Genomic DNA, 16,750 nt, shown 5'->3' on the forward strand with positions numbered 1-16,750 from the left:
TCCCTAATAGTATTTTGAGACTTTCTTCCTCCTTCTTGTAAGTCCTCTATCAAGACAAATGGAAATTAACTACTTTTTCATAATTTAGGAAAGAGACAGTACATGCTATTATTTTTATTTGTGTACCTGCTTAAGGATTGATGAGACAAAACATTGGGGTAGTAGTTGAACTTGAATCTTCTCTATCTTGTCCTGAAAAGCCTCACAAAACTGGAAACATTTTTTTGTACCATCAATATACATCCTTAGACTGTGAAAAGTCTTTTAACCTCTATCATGTTTCATAATGTCTTCACAGTGAGATTATGAAATTGTTTTCCATAATCTGTATTTCATTTTATTGTTGATATTCCAATGCTGGTGGACATAAAACGTGCAGAGGAAATAATCTTTTAGAGGCTCCTGTCAAAGCAGAAGCGGGCATGAGGAAAGATCCCCTAGATGAACTCGTTGAGGGCTTGACACACAGCATAGAAATATGAAAGGGCCTGATATCCTTAGCATTACTGGTGTTCAATCCCATTGTTTGGCCCTAGGAAGTCTATTATTGGAAAGTAGACTTCATAATTGTATATTCCTGCTGCACTGGTGCTACTCTGAGCTTTAGCTGTTCTACCTTTACATGTTTTATTTTACTACTTCCAAAAAAGAGTTAATAATTTTCCAGCTTGCAGGAATTTGCATGTTAACGTTTGTGGATGTTTGGAATCCCATGGCATCGAGTCCGGACCCGGTTCTCCACCCTCACCTTCCTGGCTCCATTGGATCCTTGAGCCCTGAATCTTCCTTTAAATCCCAGATCACGTGTTCCTTTGAAACATAGCCTGACATGAGATTGGTGTTGTTGCAGGTTGGATTTGTTGCCCTTTTATCTGCACCTTGTAGTATTTGCTAGCTTTCCCTACTCCCAGCCCAAACACACTGGACAATGGCTATTTCTCTGCATCTGTTGTTTAGCTACCACATTCTGAGCTGAGCTTTCTTCATCATTACCTTAATAAGGACTAACTCAGTGCCTAGAAGAGGAGGCACCACACGAATCGTTGTTAAATGAATAATGAAAAATGAGTAGGTAAAAGAAAAATTTCCTCTTTTATTTATCTCATGCAACTATCCTATTTATACACTGGACTTTGCCAGACCCAACTGAATAAACATTTCTCAAGCGGGTCAAGTCCTTTCAGACCTTCTTGGTATTCCTCCTACAAGACTGAATCTTACTGTCTCGTTCTCCTAGAAACTTTCTATTCCGAGCAACGTGCTTGTGCATCCTGACCTTTTCTGTGAACATGCTCAACATCCAAAGACAGACGGGATCATTCCCTCACATCCTTCCCTAAGGCTTGGTGCCTCGCTCTGTTCTGGCAGGAACTCCTTTTAGGGAGTTGTTTGGTTATTTCTCTGCCTGCTCACGAGGAAATGAAAACTCTTTGATGAACTGGTGTTACGGAGTAGTCTGTTTAACGTGGGTCCTCGGGAACACTAACCTGTATTGGAACACCATACCCAAAGAGACACCTTATTATTTCAAATTTTATTTTTAATCTTGCTTGATGGGTCACCATATCCTTGCAGAATTTGGGAAACAATTGTTAGGAAGAATGATAAGTTTGCGGAATTCTAAAGATCTCACAAATGTCTTCGCTCATCACCTCTTTTTTAACAAAGTGGTTCGAGTGTGCAGCTCACTTGACCTGCTGCTTTAATTTGTATTTAATCACTTGGATTCCTCATTTTAGGCAATAGTTTATAATTTGTACAGTAATGTTCTTCATTAAAACTATGATTTCCTATGAATGAAACATGAAGTGCAACTAAAGAAAGTACATTTCCTATCAGGTGCAAAAGATTTCAATTAATTCTTACATATGGAATCAATCATTATTGTGGTCAATTGTATATGAAATAAAGTATTTCAGAGAAATCTTTAGTAGAAATGGATATATATATATATATATATTTTAAAATTTGTTCTGGGAACTATCCCTCTCCCTTCTCTCGGTCTCCTTATTTATTGAGGATGCTAATCATAGTAGAATTTTTCTTTTGTAGGAATTCTTAGTAGAATTTTTCTTTTGTAGGAATTCATTGTGAGGAAAGTATAATATAGTATGAAATAGGAATTAGGGAGGTGTTTTCGGTGCTATACTAATAAATTTGAGGAGAAAAATTTTCATAGAAGGATGAAGCAATTGCAGGAGAGAGGTAGAAATGACATATAAAGAGATATAGCACTTCCTAGTTCCCTCAAAGTCATTGTGTCCATCAATAAAGCCCCTTTTTAGCCCAAGCAATTTATATTTCAGCTTGTGTTATTTCAAATAAGAGTCCCAACTGAGAAAAAAATTTCAAAGTCACATTCTGGCATTTGAAGAAAATGAAGAATTTGTATGAATATATAAGGACATAATTTGACCAGAGCATTATCTCACTTCTTTCCATTCTGCATCCTTTCTGTGACTGTGATAAGGAAGCTGGTCTTTTATTAAGTAGAGACTCAGCTCTAGCCGGAAAAACGTGGTAGTTCATTATTTGTAGACAAATAAGTAAGCTCCTGCCAGTGAATAATACTTCAAGCCACTGACACCCACCTCCAGGACGGTACCTTGAAATTAATAAACCTGTAGAATAATAAGATATAACTACAGTGTGCCCCCACATGATGGGGCCTATTTTAGGAAGAAAGGATGAAATTGCCTTTCAGATTTTGAATATTGACAATCTACTGACATTACTGATGGTTTTTTTATAGGAAAAATGCCATGATGATAGTGTGTATGTTATAAGGTATTTTGTTTCATATGTTTCTCCAAAACTCCTCTGAAGAGTTTTCTGAACTTAACTAGACATACAGCCATTACTTCACCTGCTTTAGTCTCCTTTCTACTCTCTCTGATGCATATCATGATCTTCACATGGTAAAGCATTTTGAGGATATTTTTGTCCTGGGAGGATAGTTCCCTACTTTGATACTTTCTCCATTACTTCTGAACTCTTAGTTTTTCGAATGTGTAATAATCTACATAAGTGTTCACTTAGTCATATTCATCTAACTGCATAGAAGCCATGTTGTTTAATAATACTGTCTAACATTTATTGAGGAATTGCTATATTCCAGGTAGTCTTCAAGAACTGCTGGTATATCATATTTAATGCTCACAAAGGAAGAGGTAGGCACCTCTCATTTCACCTCCATCTGATAAATTGGAAAAGTAAGGCAAAGTGAGTTAATCAGCTTGCCTGAGGTCACATAGCTAGTCCTTGTCAGCCAGGATATAACCTAGAGTCTATGGGACCCCACGATCTGCACCTCTTCTGGTAAAAAGCTCAGTGGATTAGAAGCAGCATCTGAGTCTGGATGCTACTACTCCATATCGTGGCAGCTCTTAGCTGGTTTCCTGTCTGATGGGTGCAGAGAGACCCACCTCACTGGAATGTGGAGATTTAATAAGCAATACTGCTTACCTAGCTATGGGAGAGGTACACAGGGATTGATTGATATGGTTTTATTGGTTCTGACATTTATATCAAAGATTCTCAAGTAAAGTTGCTATACCTTAGACTCAAATTATGTATGTACAGCTATGCAATTTTTATGAATACATGGTCTGAGTTTATATAGTATTATCTTAGAGATCCCCAATACCAAAAGAGATTTAAACTAGGTAAACATCTAATTTAGTTTCTAAACCAGGAGATCTTTGAGAGCAGCAGGATGTATGAATTATACTGAGACAACTGGTCCAAGTCAGCAGTATTGTCACTCTACAAATGATGAATGAAAATACAAACATCTGGGTTTTGAGCATTTTTTCATGTGCTCGGCCATCTGTACATCTGATTATTAGAGAAATGCAAATCAAAACTACCACGAGATACCACCTCACACCAGTAAGAATGGCCATCATTAATAAGTTCCACAATAACAAATGCTGGAGGGGGCGTGGAGAAAAGGGAACCCTCCTGCACTGTTGGTGGGAATGTAAGCTGGCACAACCACTATGGAAAGCAGTATGGCGATACTTTAGCAATCTATGCATAGAACTGCCATATGACCCAGCAATCCTGCTCTTGTGCATATATCCAGACAAAAGTTTCCTTAAAAAAGACACATGCACCCGCATGTTCATTGCAGCTCTATTCACAATAGCCAAGACATGGAAACAACCCAAATGTCCATTGACAGATGATTGGATTAGGAAGATGTGGTGTATATATACACAATGGAATACTACTCAGCCATTAAAAAATGAAATAATGCTATTTGCAACAACATGGATGAAACTAGACACTCTCATACTGAATGAAGTAAGTCAGAAAGAGAAAGACAATCACCGTATGATATCACTTATACCTGGAATCTAATATAAGGCACAAATGAACTTTCGCTCAGAAAAGAAAATCATGGATTTGGAGAATAAACTTGTGGTTGTCAAGGGGATGGGGAGGGACGGGTGGTTGGGGAGCTTGGGATTAATAGGTACAAACTATTGCCTTTGGAATGGATTAGCAATGAGAATCTGCTGTGTAGCACTGGGAACTGTCTTATTACTTATGATGGAGCATGATAAGGTACGAAAATAGAATGTGTACATGTATGTGTAACTGGGTCACCATGCTGTACAGTAGGAAAAAAAAACTGTATGGGGAAATAACTTTTAAAAAAAACTTATTGAAATAAAAATAAAATCCCTTGGGAAAAAAAAAAGAAAATACAAATATCTGATTTCTATTTTCTCTTCTATGTACACAAAGAGGTCACATTAAATTATTCCCAGGGGCCTTTCTAGTTCTAAGGTCATATACCTTTTTTTTTAGTTAAATTTAAATCCAACTGGCTTAATATTACATTCAGATCACTGAAGACTGCCTCTTGTCATCTGCCATTTGAGTGGATAAACCACATTTACTATTATATTTAGCTAAAATATGATTAGGGCAACAAATGTGCAATGACAACAAAAAAAATTAAAATGCAAATCCAAATATAAATTGAATTTGGATTATTCTCTTAAGTATCATTTAGGATGCCATGTGCCTCTATCTGCCTGAAGAATTATGGGGATGACTATTTTCTTAAGTCCAGAACAGCAGAAACCTCAAACAGAGTAGAATTGTTCAGATGTTCAATAAGACTCAGATTGGCAAGGCTTCTCTCTGAACTCTGTGTGGTATGATTTGACAGTTCTACGCCTGCTATAAAATAGTATCACAATAGCATTAACACACCAGTGGTCTTCCAGTGGTTAAGTTACCTTTAATGACAAAACAGGTTAAGGATGCCAACTTTCGTGGTGGATTATAAAATGGTGTCATTACCATGATGAAATTCTGTTGGTATTTGTCCTGCTCTGGGGTCTGTGCCCTCTGGAAATACACCTTGGAACTCTTCCAGAGCTTAACGTCTGTGGTAAGGATGAACACACAGACCAGCAACTGGAACCAAATAGCTGTTCCAAAAATATTTGTTAGATTGGAGGAAGAAAATATGCAGTCCCAACTAAATGAAAAAAGAGAAATAGGGCTAACTACTCTCTTTGCTTAAGGTTTTAGGCTATATTTGTCATTAAGTATAATAAAATTGTATAGGCTGAGTTTGATTCAGTACATGCCCCCTAAAAATCACAGTATCTTTTTAAATTGTGCTAAAATAAACCTAGTACACAAGTTATCACTTTAACAGTCTTAAAGTGTACAATGCAGTGGCATTAAATACATTTACAATGTTGTGAAACCATCACCTAGTTCCAGAACTTTTTCATCAGCCCAGATGGAAATCTGGTACCTGTTACATAGTCACTCTCAGTCCTCCCTTCTCCAAACACCTACCTGGCCATCACAAATCTACTCTCCATCTCTCTGATTTGCCTGTTGATATTTCTTATAAATGGAATAATGTGACATCTGTCCTTTTCTGTCTGGCTTCTTTCACTTAGCATAGTGTTTTCAAGATTAATCTACATTGTAGCGTGTGTCTGTGTTTAATTCCTTTTTAATGGTTGAATAATATTCCATTTTATGGGTGTACTGCCCTTTGTTTATTCACTCATTGTCTAATGGATATTTGGGTTGTTTCTACATTTTGCCTATTGTAAAAAATATTTGTATATAAATTTTTGTTTGTACTCTTCTTTTCAAATCTTCTGGGTATATACCTAGTAGTAGAATTGCTAGGTCATATGGTAATTCTGTTTAACTTATTGAGAAACTGCTACTAACTAATTAAAATGTGAATTATGTGTAATATTACAACTACCCATTCATGTTACTTTACTCTTAATTTATTTATGTATTTATTTTTGTCTTTTTAGGGCCTAACCTGTGGCACATGGAAGTTTCCAGGCTAGGGGTACAATCAGAGCTATAGCTATAGCTCCTAGCCATGGCAACATTGGATCCGAGCAGTGTCTGTGGCCTACACCACAGCTCAGGGCAACGCTGGATCCTTAACCCACTGAGTGAGGCCAGGGATCTAACCCACTTCCTCACAGATACTAGTCGGGTTCATTTCTGCTGAGCCACAACGGGAACTCCCTTCTCTCGCAGTTTAGAGTTGCTGCCGGAATTAGCTGCCCAGCCACTCATTTCCCAGTTCATTGATGTTTGTGTGAGGCCACCTGACTAACTCTTGCCAGTAGAATCTGAGTAGCAGTGATGCACGTAGGGCCAAGACTGTGAGAAAGTAGGTGTGTGTGCCTCCATTAGTCTCTGTCTGCCTTTATCTAACTTGATGTAGATGATCAAGCAACCTTGAAAGTCAGGTGTGGAGATGAGTGAAGGGTTAGACGTGGGGGGTGGCGGTGGGGCTTGGTCCCAGGATCATTACTGGAAAATTCTAACCGTGAACAAAAATACTATTTTTGAAATTTTACATGAGTCACCACCTTATTTTCTGTTAGCCATGGGTTTGTTAACTAGGGTTTGTTTAATTCAGTAGCTGGCTTTAAGTAACACAAACTTTAAGTTGTAGAAGATAAAGTCAAAGATGACAAGAGTCCTCTAAACCCTCTCGCCATCCTCAGCTTATCCTTTTTGCCTTTATTGTTAAAGACTTGTTGAGAAACTGGGAGAAGAAGGTTAGGAAACACATCAGAATGGGGTCTTCAGGGGTACATGGACTGTTGTCGGTCACAGCCTGTGGGGAAGTGACTTCCAAGTACCTTATCACAATGTTGGCATCAACACAAAACCTATTGATGTTTTTTCCTGAAACCAAAAGTAGTAGACTGTTGCTGGGCTTGGCAGAATCCTGCATAATCTGTCAGTGGCACAAAACAATGGCTAGATCCATGCTCAGTTTTGTGCAAAAGGCTTTGACAAAGGATGCATGGACAGGGCTCATCTCACCAGTTCTCCAGTAGGGGGTGAAACCATACACAAGAGAGGGTGGAGAGCACATTTTCTGGGGAGACGGGAAAATTAAATCTGGAACCTTTCTTTTGTTCTGGGATGTTTGTTTCTGTCAATGTGTTGGATTGGAGAGATTTTGGATATCTTACTGCATGTCGCTCCAAATAAGCCTCAGTGAGACTCTGTGGCACCACAGGCTAAATATCAAAACATCATAAATTACCTGCTTGTGTCCGTGACTCTATGCCAACAAGTCTGTAGTCCTGAACTAGGTTCGTCTGGCTTGCCAAGCAAAAGATGCCAGTGTGAAGCTCCTTGTTCATCCAAAGGTACTGCGAATTCAGCATCACCTCTTAGAGAATGAATCAGGTTTGCTTGAGATCTTGGTCCTTTACATAATTGATAACAGACCTTAACATTGTTCATATATTTAACAAAAATATTTGTGTCATAAATATACACATTGTGTTTTTTTATTGGTTTATAGATAGGATATGCTATTAAACTTCTCCCCCAATGGTACTGCTTACAAGTCTTGTCATGATGATTTAACTTCTTCTCAATGATTAAACTTCCGGTTGGACAGTAAAGGCATTACTTGCTTTCTTTAATGAGAAGGCATGCAGTTTACCTTTTTTATCCTTTTTAAAATGCATCCTTAACACACTGTTTATTTTGCCTTAGAAACCATTTGTCCTTTATTTTCCAACAGAAATATTTGGGGTTTAATTAAAACCATCAAAAATGCCATTAAAAGATCATTAGTAAAAACACCTGCTGCTGTTATTACAGAGCACTATTTTCCCTGGAGTCCATAGGAACTTTCAGTTTGTGGAAATGTGTATATTATGTGCTTTATGGAACTGTGGTGCTGGATTGTTGCCCAGGTTTGGAAATTTTCATCCACCATCTCAGAAATTCCTACGTTGGACAGTGTGAGGAGTGACATTCCCAAGTGAGCCAAGTACCTTTATGCTTTCTGAACAAACATGAGCTCTAGATTCAGGCTCTGTTAGAATGTTACCTTCAATTTTAAATCAAGAGCAAGAGGAGCTGGGTAAAGTCCAGGGATAGTCTTTACTCACCATTGTATTCCTGCCACATCAAAATGATTCTTCTGCTATCTGCAGCACATTTGTGATTTACCACTGGAAGGAGCTAGAGTAAAGATTTTGAAAGAACACACCGTAACGGGCTAACTGTGTGGTTAAAAACGACATGGAGGAAAATTGATAAAGGGAGAAAAAAAGAAAAAGAAAGACTGGTCTTGCCTTCTGAAAGGCAGAGGCTCAAGTTTGAAATTCCTTGGCACTGAGATATGTAAGATCATTTAAAAAATTTTAAACGTGGAACTTGTGTGACAGTCGTAAGACAATAGCTTGAAAGCCTGTCATTTCCTTTTATTTTCCTTACATCAAAGATTTGAAAGGGAAGAGGTAAAGGGGTAGAGAAGGAATTGGAGACCATTACTCGCAGAGAACCCTTAAATTTCTACAAAGAAGAGATCTCAGAAAGAAGATCTGCTACAAATATGTAACCTTTTTTTCTTTTTAGGGCCGCACTCGTAGCATATGGAGTTTCCCAAGCTAGGGGGCTAATCAGAGCTATAGCTGCAGGCCTACACCACAGCCACAGCAAGACCAGATCCGAACTGTGTCTGCAACTTCCACCACAGCTCACAGCAATGCCAGATCCTTAATCCACTGAGTGGGGCCAGGGATTGAACCCACATCCTCATGGATACTAGTCAGGTTTGTTACTGCTGAGCCTTAAGGAGAACTCCAAGTATGTAACTCTTTATTGGCCAAACTTAGCAATCTTCTCAAAAAGAGATGAAACTTATTTGGCTTAACCTGAAAAACCTTCTGAGTCAAAATATTTGAAATCACTAATAATTTAGTTAAGTTTGAGAGTACTGGTAAAAGTTAAAACTGAAGTCTAAGACTGATTCTAAAGTATTATCATCGACTCTTTTTTTTTTCCTGAAAAACAGAGATATTTAGTAATAAAGCATAGAGTCTACCTCTATAGTCAGAAATCGTTTCCAGCTTCTCAGTTAATACAACTATTTTGTTTTATCATCATTGATAAGAGGTAAAATATTAGTTTAAGAACAGAAGAATTACTTATGACAGCTCACATTTATTACCTCTGCATAAAGCTTTTGTTTAAAGCATTAAGAAAAGTAGAAAAGGATTAATTTGGGGATTTTTTTTTTGGCTGCACCTGTGGCATGTGCAAGTTTCTGGGCCACGGACTAAACCTGCATCACAGTTACAACCGGTGCTATAGCTGAGGCAACGCTGGATCCTTAACCCACTGTGCCACAGGGAAACTTCCAAAGATAGGTAATTTTTGAATTTTGTGTCAAGTATGTAGCTCAAATTGTCAATAATATCCAAAACATTCAGATAGTTATTCTTTGTTCCTGATTCCTGGCATGACAGAAAATTGACCAAGAAAATTCTAGACTAGATGTTACTATGAGTCCCAAGGGCATCTCCATGATGAAGTACACAAAGAATGGTAGTCAAGGGTGTTCTGTCCATCAGATACCATTCTATCTAGGCACATTATTCACTTCAACAATACTTTTAAAAATCAAGTCATAGGGAGTTCCCGTCGTGGCTCAGTGGTTAACGAATCTGACTATGAACCATGAGGTTGCGGGTTCAATCCCTGGCCTTGCTCAGTGGGTTAAGGATCTGGCATTGCCATGAGCTGTGGTGTAGGTTGCAGATGTGGCTTGGATCCCACGTTGCTGTGGCCCTGCCGTAGGCCAGTGGCTACAGCTCCGATTAGACCCCTGGTCTGGGAACCTCTGTATGCCTCAGGAGTGGCCCTAGAAATGGCAAAAGACAAAAAAAAAAAAAAAATCATGTCGTAGAAGTTCCCTAGTGGCCTATTAGTTAAAGATCTGTCACTGCTGTAGCATGAATTCAGTCCCTGGTCCAGGAACTTCTGCATGCCACGAGCATGGCCAAAAAACCCAATCAAGCTGTTTCTGATACATCCAAATCATATAGCCATTATCTTTTGGCAAATAGTTGACTTTTTTGGTGGAAACGATGTTTCCAAAAATTAATCTTGATCTACAAGTGTGATGTTTATATTTTATGCATTGATTTGACTGGACTAAGGGATGCCCAGAGAGTGGGTAAGTCATTGCTGAGTGTGTCTGTGAGGATGTTACTGGAAGAGGTTAGCATTGGAATTCGTGAAATGAGTAAGGCAGGTGGCCCTCACCAGTGTGGGTGGGCATCATCCAATTTGTTGAGGGTCTGAATAAAACAAAAAGGCAGAGGAAGGGCAAATTCCCTTTCTCTCTGCTTGGTTAGTTAAGACATCCATTTTTTTTTCCTGCCATCAGACATCAACCCTTTGGTTCTTGGGCTTTTGGACTCAGATCAGCCCCCCATCCTCAGACCTTTGGACTCAGACTGAATTGCATCACTGGTGTTCCTGGTTCTGTGGCTTGCAGACAGCGTCATGGACTTCTCCACCTCCGTAACCACGTAAGTCGAGTCCTATTAATAAATCCCCGTGTATCTATATCTGTATATATCCTATTCTTTTTCTCTGGAGAATCCTGATGAATACAACAAAGGCAAGAAGGAAAGAAAGAGAGAAAGAAATTGATTTCATTTGAAGGAATTGATTCAGATTTGCCCTCTCTTTGAGAGTTATGCTTTTTCTTTAGAATAGGAATATTCTGAGAATTTCTGCAGTTAATGTTGTTTAACTCATCCATTTCTAAAATTATCTGCTCTCGGAAGCATGAAATTTTTATTCTGTATAGCATACCTGGAAAAATGTTTTGTCACACAAAATAACTCTTAGGATCTGCCTTGTTTGGGCTAATGAAGGATGGCCATTAAAAAAACATATGAAATATATATGTATATATACATTTACACATTGGTTGTTATATAATTTGGCTGGTAGTTGGATGCTCTATTGCGGCTCAAAAACAGTGTCTTTTTTGGCGGGGGGGGGGAAGATTGTCTGTTTTATTTTTCAGTACTTGCTCTTGAATGTAGATTCCACGATTTCTACAGAACATTATTTTGAGCAGAAGGAGCAATATAATAAAAAATAATCATTTATGTTGCCACATTTCTGAAAGAGTTGATAAAGGTGTTGACAGTTAAGCAGTAAAGCAAGGGGGTAATCTTTAGTTTTTGTGGCTTCTTACATAATAATTCTGAGCATAATTATCTAGAAACCACACCTTTATGGTTTTCTCATCTCTCAGTTGGAATAGAGTCCCTCCTACCTCCTTTTCACAGTCACTTGCGGAAATTTTTAGTCCTGACTTTTATGGCTGAAATAGAAGTCACAGTAAGCAAAAGCTAGTGTTTCTCTTTCATTTCATTTTTGTTAAAGACATGTTTATCTTTATTAACACAAATTATTTTACTGCCTTACAAAAGCCAACCTTCTCATGTCCTATTTGAATTTATTAATCCATTGATAGAACATGTTAATACTGACTACTTTGCATCTACCATCCTGGAATCTTTAAGATTTTATTTACCTGTTCTTCTGGCTTGTTGAATGATCACTAGCTGTCAAAATACTTGAGCAAACCACAGACTAGATCAAAGATGAAGACTTTTCTAAATAAAGGGTAACTGTTCTTCAGTGAAGAGTTTGTGGGCTGTGCCATCCCTCTCCCAAACCCTCGTATATAACTGGATGTATGAGGGAAAATATGAACATGTCTATCAAGAAAAACTAAAGTTAGTTGTAAGACCGTGTATCAGAACTGAGTTTTGGAGTTTCCATTGTGGCTCAATGGTAAGGAACCCAGCCAATGTCCATGAGGGTGTGGGTTCGATCCCTGGCCCAGATGGGTGGATTCAGGATTGGGCAATGTTGTAAACTGTGGTGTAGGTCAAAGATGTGGGTTGGATCCCACATTGCTGTGGCTGTGGTATAGGCCGGCAGCTGCAGCTCCGATTCAGCCCCTAGCCCGGGAACTTCCATATGCTGCAGGTACAGCTCTAAAATAAAACAAAAAACTGAGTTTTGACTTTTGCTTTAGTAGAAAGGTGTTTTTGAGCATTACTTTTCTATTATGCTGTTTTTATCGGACATGGTTCCATGTGATACTTTGGTCATGAAACCTTTTCTTCTGTTTCAAAACCCTTGGAAATAATTTCTAGTGCTGCTTTTGCAAAAGCATAACCTCCTTCGTGTATGTTTACATGTTCACATTTTTTTCTCATTTAAGTCCAAAATGGATGCAGTACAATTTGCCAATCCAAATCAAAAGGATCCCTTGGAAATGTCAAATCATAACAAAACTTTAAAATACTGATGCTGAGAAAGCATGTTGCCATTAAATTATTGAGACCTGGTGTCATCAGATTCAACCCAGTGGAAACACACCCTCTAAGAGAATCATAATTCCAGTGAGCGAGTTATTTTTTGAGAAGAATGTGAATGTCTGTATTTTAGAAGTCAGATTCCAGGGAATACCAAACACAGAAAAATAAGAATAAACTTAGATATGACTGGGTCACTATACTGTGCAGCAGAAATTGACACAACACTGTAAATCAACTATACTCTAATGAAAGAAAAAAAACACACAAATGAAAAATGGTGCAATGTTAAAAAGAATGTTACCAATACCAAAAGAAAAAAAAAAAAGAATCAACCAATATAATGACACAGGCGGCCCACGGAAATGTAAATGCATATGTGTTCTATGGAAATAGTTCTGGAATAGTACCAAGAGCACTGGATTTGCTGCCAGTTTTGCCACTAAGTAGCTGCAGGAGCTTTTACTCATCCCTCCAGATTTCTGTGTTTCAGGGTTCAAATAGCAAAATACTAGGTTAGATGGTCTATAGGTAGACAGTTCTTTACAGGTCTCCTATAATATATTATATATCTAATGTATATATGTATAATGTGTATGTGTCACATGTATTGCCTTCTGTAGAGATAGCGTATTTTCTACATAGGGGACAGTGACACTGAAGACATAAAGGATTTAGAGTATCTGCTCCTGGACTTTTCTTTCTTTGTTTTTTAAGATTTTTATTTTTTCCATTACAGCTGATTTACAATGTTCTGTCAATTTCTGCTATACAGGAAAGTGACCTAGTTATATCTGCATATATGTAAGAATAAAAATATGTTCTATCCTACATGCTTATATTCTAAGAATAAGAATATATATATATTCTTTATATATAAAAGAACAAGAATATATTCTATTCAGGTCTTCTGCCCTTTTTTAGTTCGTTTTTTTTTTTTTTTTTTTTTTTTTTTGCTGTTGAATTGTATAAGTTGTCTGTGTATTTCTGAGTTAAAGCCCTTGTCGCATCATTTGAAACTATTTTTGCCCATTCTGTAGGTTGTCTTTTTTTTGTTATTACATATTCCTTTTTTTCTTCACTGTGCAAAAATCATTTACTGTGCAAAGCTTGTAAGTTTGATTACGTCCCCCCCCCTTTTTTTTGTCTTTTTAGGAACAAAAAGTCAGATTCACTTCTAGTCCGACTCGTTTCTGCTGAGCCACAATGGAAACTCCCATTGGTTTATTTTTGTTTTTATTTCTGTTGCCTTGGGAGACTGACCTAAGAAAACATTTATACAGTTGATGTCAGAGAATGTTTTGCCTATGTTCTCTTCTAGGAGTGTTATGATGTCTTGTCTTATGTTTAAGTCTTTTTGAGTTTATTTTTATGCATGGTGTGAGGGTGAGTTCTAATTTCATTGATTTACATGCAGCTGTCCAGTTTTTCCAACGCCAGTTGCTGAAGAGACTGTCTTTTCCCCACGTTACATTCTTGCATCCTTTGTCAAAGATTAATTGGCCATAGGTGTCTGGGTTTATTTCTGGGTTCTCTATTCTGTTCCATTGGTCTCTATTCTGTTTTGGTGCCAGTACCACACTGTCTTGATTATGTAGCTTTGTAATATTATCTGAAGTTTGGGAGAGTTATGACTCCTGCTTGGTTTCCCCCCAGCTCAGGTTTGCTTTTGCAATTCTGGGTCTTTTACGGTTCCATATAAATTTTTGGATTGTTTGTTCTAGTTCTGTGAAAAATGTCATGGATAACCTGATAAGGAGTTACCTATAGTTGATTGAATCTATAGATTGCTAGTACGGCCATTTTAACAATATTAATTCTTCCAGTGCAGGAACATGGAATATCTTTCCATTTTTTGAATCCTCTTTAATTTCCTTGATTAATGTTTTATTGTTCTCAGCATGTTAAGTCTTTCACCTCCTTAGTCAGGTTTATTCCTAGGTATTTAATTTTTTAGGGTGCAATTTTAAAAGGTACTGTATTTTTATATTCTTTTTCTATTATTTCATTGTTAATATACAGAAATGCAACCGATTTCTGAATATTAATCTTGTATCTTGCTACTTTACTGAATTTGTTGATCAGTTTGAGTAGTTTTTGTGTGGAGTCCTTAGGGTTTTCAATATATAGTATCATGTCATCTGCATAGAGTGACAGTTTTACCTCTTCTCTTCCAATTTAGATACCTTTTATTTCTTTTGTTTGTCTGATTGCTGGGGCTAGGACTTCCAATACTATGTTTAATAAAAGTGGTGAGAGTGGGCATCATTGTCTTGTTCCAGATTTTAGTGGAAAAGCTTTCAGCTTTTCTCCTTTAAATATTATATTTGCTGTGGGCTTGCCATAAATGGCTTTTATTATGTTAAGGTATGTTCCCTCTGTACCCACTTTGATAAGAAGTTTTATCATGAATGGAAGTTGTCAAATGCTTTTTCTGCATCTACTGAGACGATCATGTGGTTTTTGACTTTTCTATTGTTCATGTAAGACATTGATTGATTTGCGTAAGTTGAGCCATCCTTGTAAACCTGGGATGAATCCCACTTGGTCATGGTGTTTTATCTTTTTTAAATGTTATAGGCTAAAGTTTTGTTGAGAATTTTTGTGTCTGTATTCATCACAGATATTGGCCTATAATTTTATTTTTTTGTAATACCTTATTTCTGCAGCCTGTGTATGTCTTCCTCAAAAGATACATTTTTCCTTGAGAGAACATTCTTTTCCCATAGCTGATCATCTTTTGTTTATCAACAGCACTCCCCAGAGTTCCTTACATGAAAATTTTATGATGTTAATAAACTGATTGAATCAGTTGCTACATCATATTTAGTACTCAAAACCATTTTATATGAATTTTTTTGGTTTTGTACTTATCTGTTAAATTTCCAATTTACTGTTTTAAGTATACTCTCAAGGCACTTATTTGAAAATGATGACCGTAGGTAATGAACTTAATCCTAAATGAATGAGAATAACTATAGTTGAGGTTGATGTTTACTTTAGGATTCTCCATATTTGTCTCATGTTATTAGATGTACAGATCACCAAAATACAGGAAATGTCATAATAAAGTGAATCACATGAGTTTTTTGATTTCCCAGTGTATATGAAAGTTATGTTTACACTCTACTGTAGTCTTTCATGTGCAATAGCCTTATGTCCAAAAAAAAAAAAAAAAAAAAACCAAACAAAAAACCAGTGTAGGTTCCTTAATTAAAAATAATGCTATTGGAAAAATGGCACCAATAGACTTGCTTATGAAGGATGGCCACAAACCTTTAATATGTAAAAGATGCAGGATCCGTGAAGTGTAATAAAACAAAGCATGGGAGTTCCCACCGTGGCGCAGTGGTAATGAACCTGACTAGTATCCATGAGGATGCAGGTTCAATCCCCATCCTCGCTCAGTGGGTTAAGTATCTGGCGTTTCCTTGAGCTGTGGTGTAGGTCACAGACACGACTTGGATCTGGTGTGGCTGTGGCTATGCCATATGCCACCAGTTGCAGCTCCTATTCAACCCCTAGTCTGGGAACTTCACACCTAAAAAGACAAAAAAAAAAAAGGAAGAAAGCAAAGCACAATGAATTGAGTGAGGGGTGTGTGTAAAAGTGAAATAACTCAAGGCATCAAATTGAGGTTTTGGCATTGGTCACATTGTTTAATTATTATTATAACAATTGGAGATTTCAAACATGCTAGATGCTCATTTGCCCCATTAAATATGGTATGTATTTGCTTTTAAGCATTTCTTGATGGAATAATCTCGAGTTACACAGTTAGATTTTAGACCCTATTTTAACATAAGAGAAGCAATCTGTCTAGAAGTGGAAAGTTGCCAATGCATGTCTGAGAGAGAAGGAGACAGAGAGAGCCAATGGCAGTCAATATTCAAACAGTGGAAATGGGGAAGAAAAAATGGTTAAAGGGAACATGTCATTTCCCAGGTAGGCAGAAGGTAATGTATAAGTGACTTACAATCCAATTAGAGAATTCTTTATAGGCAAAAAAGTGTGGCAGAGTAGAAAGTTATGAACTACATAACACACTGTGACACGAATTCCCAGGGCAA

General features: G+C 37.4%; 1 protein-coding gene across 14 annotated transcripts in view; it reads left to right on the forward strand.

Moving 5' to 3' along the window:
* The window catches only part of LOC146402252 (uncharacterized), a 1,625,488-nt gene that overhangs the window by 611,906 nt on the left and 996,832 nt on the right, over window positions 1–16,750 (forward strand). For 13 of the 14 annotated variants that reach the window (XR_014805638.1, XR_014805639.1, XR_014805640.1 and 10 more), the window contains one exon: window positions 10,721–10,865. The gene's annotated coding sequence lies outside the window, so the exon portion shown is untranslated. Of the gene's footprint in view, window positions 1–10,720; window positions 10,866–16,750 lie in introns of those variants that run through there. The other variant, XM_084959870.1, reaches the window with a different exon arrangement.

The sequence above is a fragment of the Sus scrofa genome, chromosome 6, assembly GCF_054392235.1.
Source record: "Sus scrofa isolate SSC_HxYL_T2T_F1_AM1 chromosome 6, Sscrofa_HxYL_maternal_Yorkshire_Landrace_v2.0, whole genome shotgun sequence".
Classification (NCBI taxonomy): Eukaryota; Metazoa; Chordata; class Mammalia; order Artiodactyla; family Suidae; genus Sus; species Sus scrofa.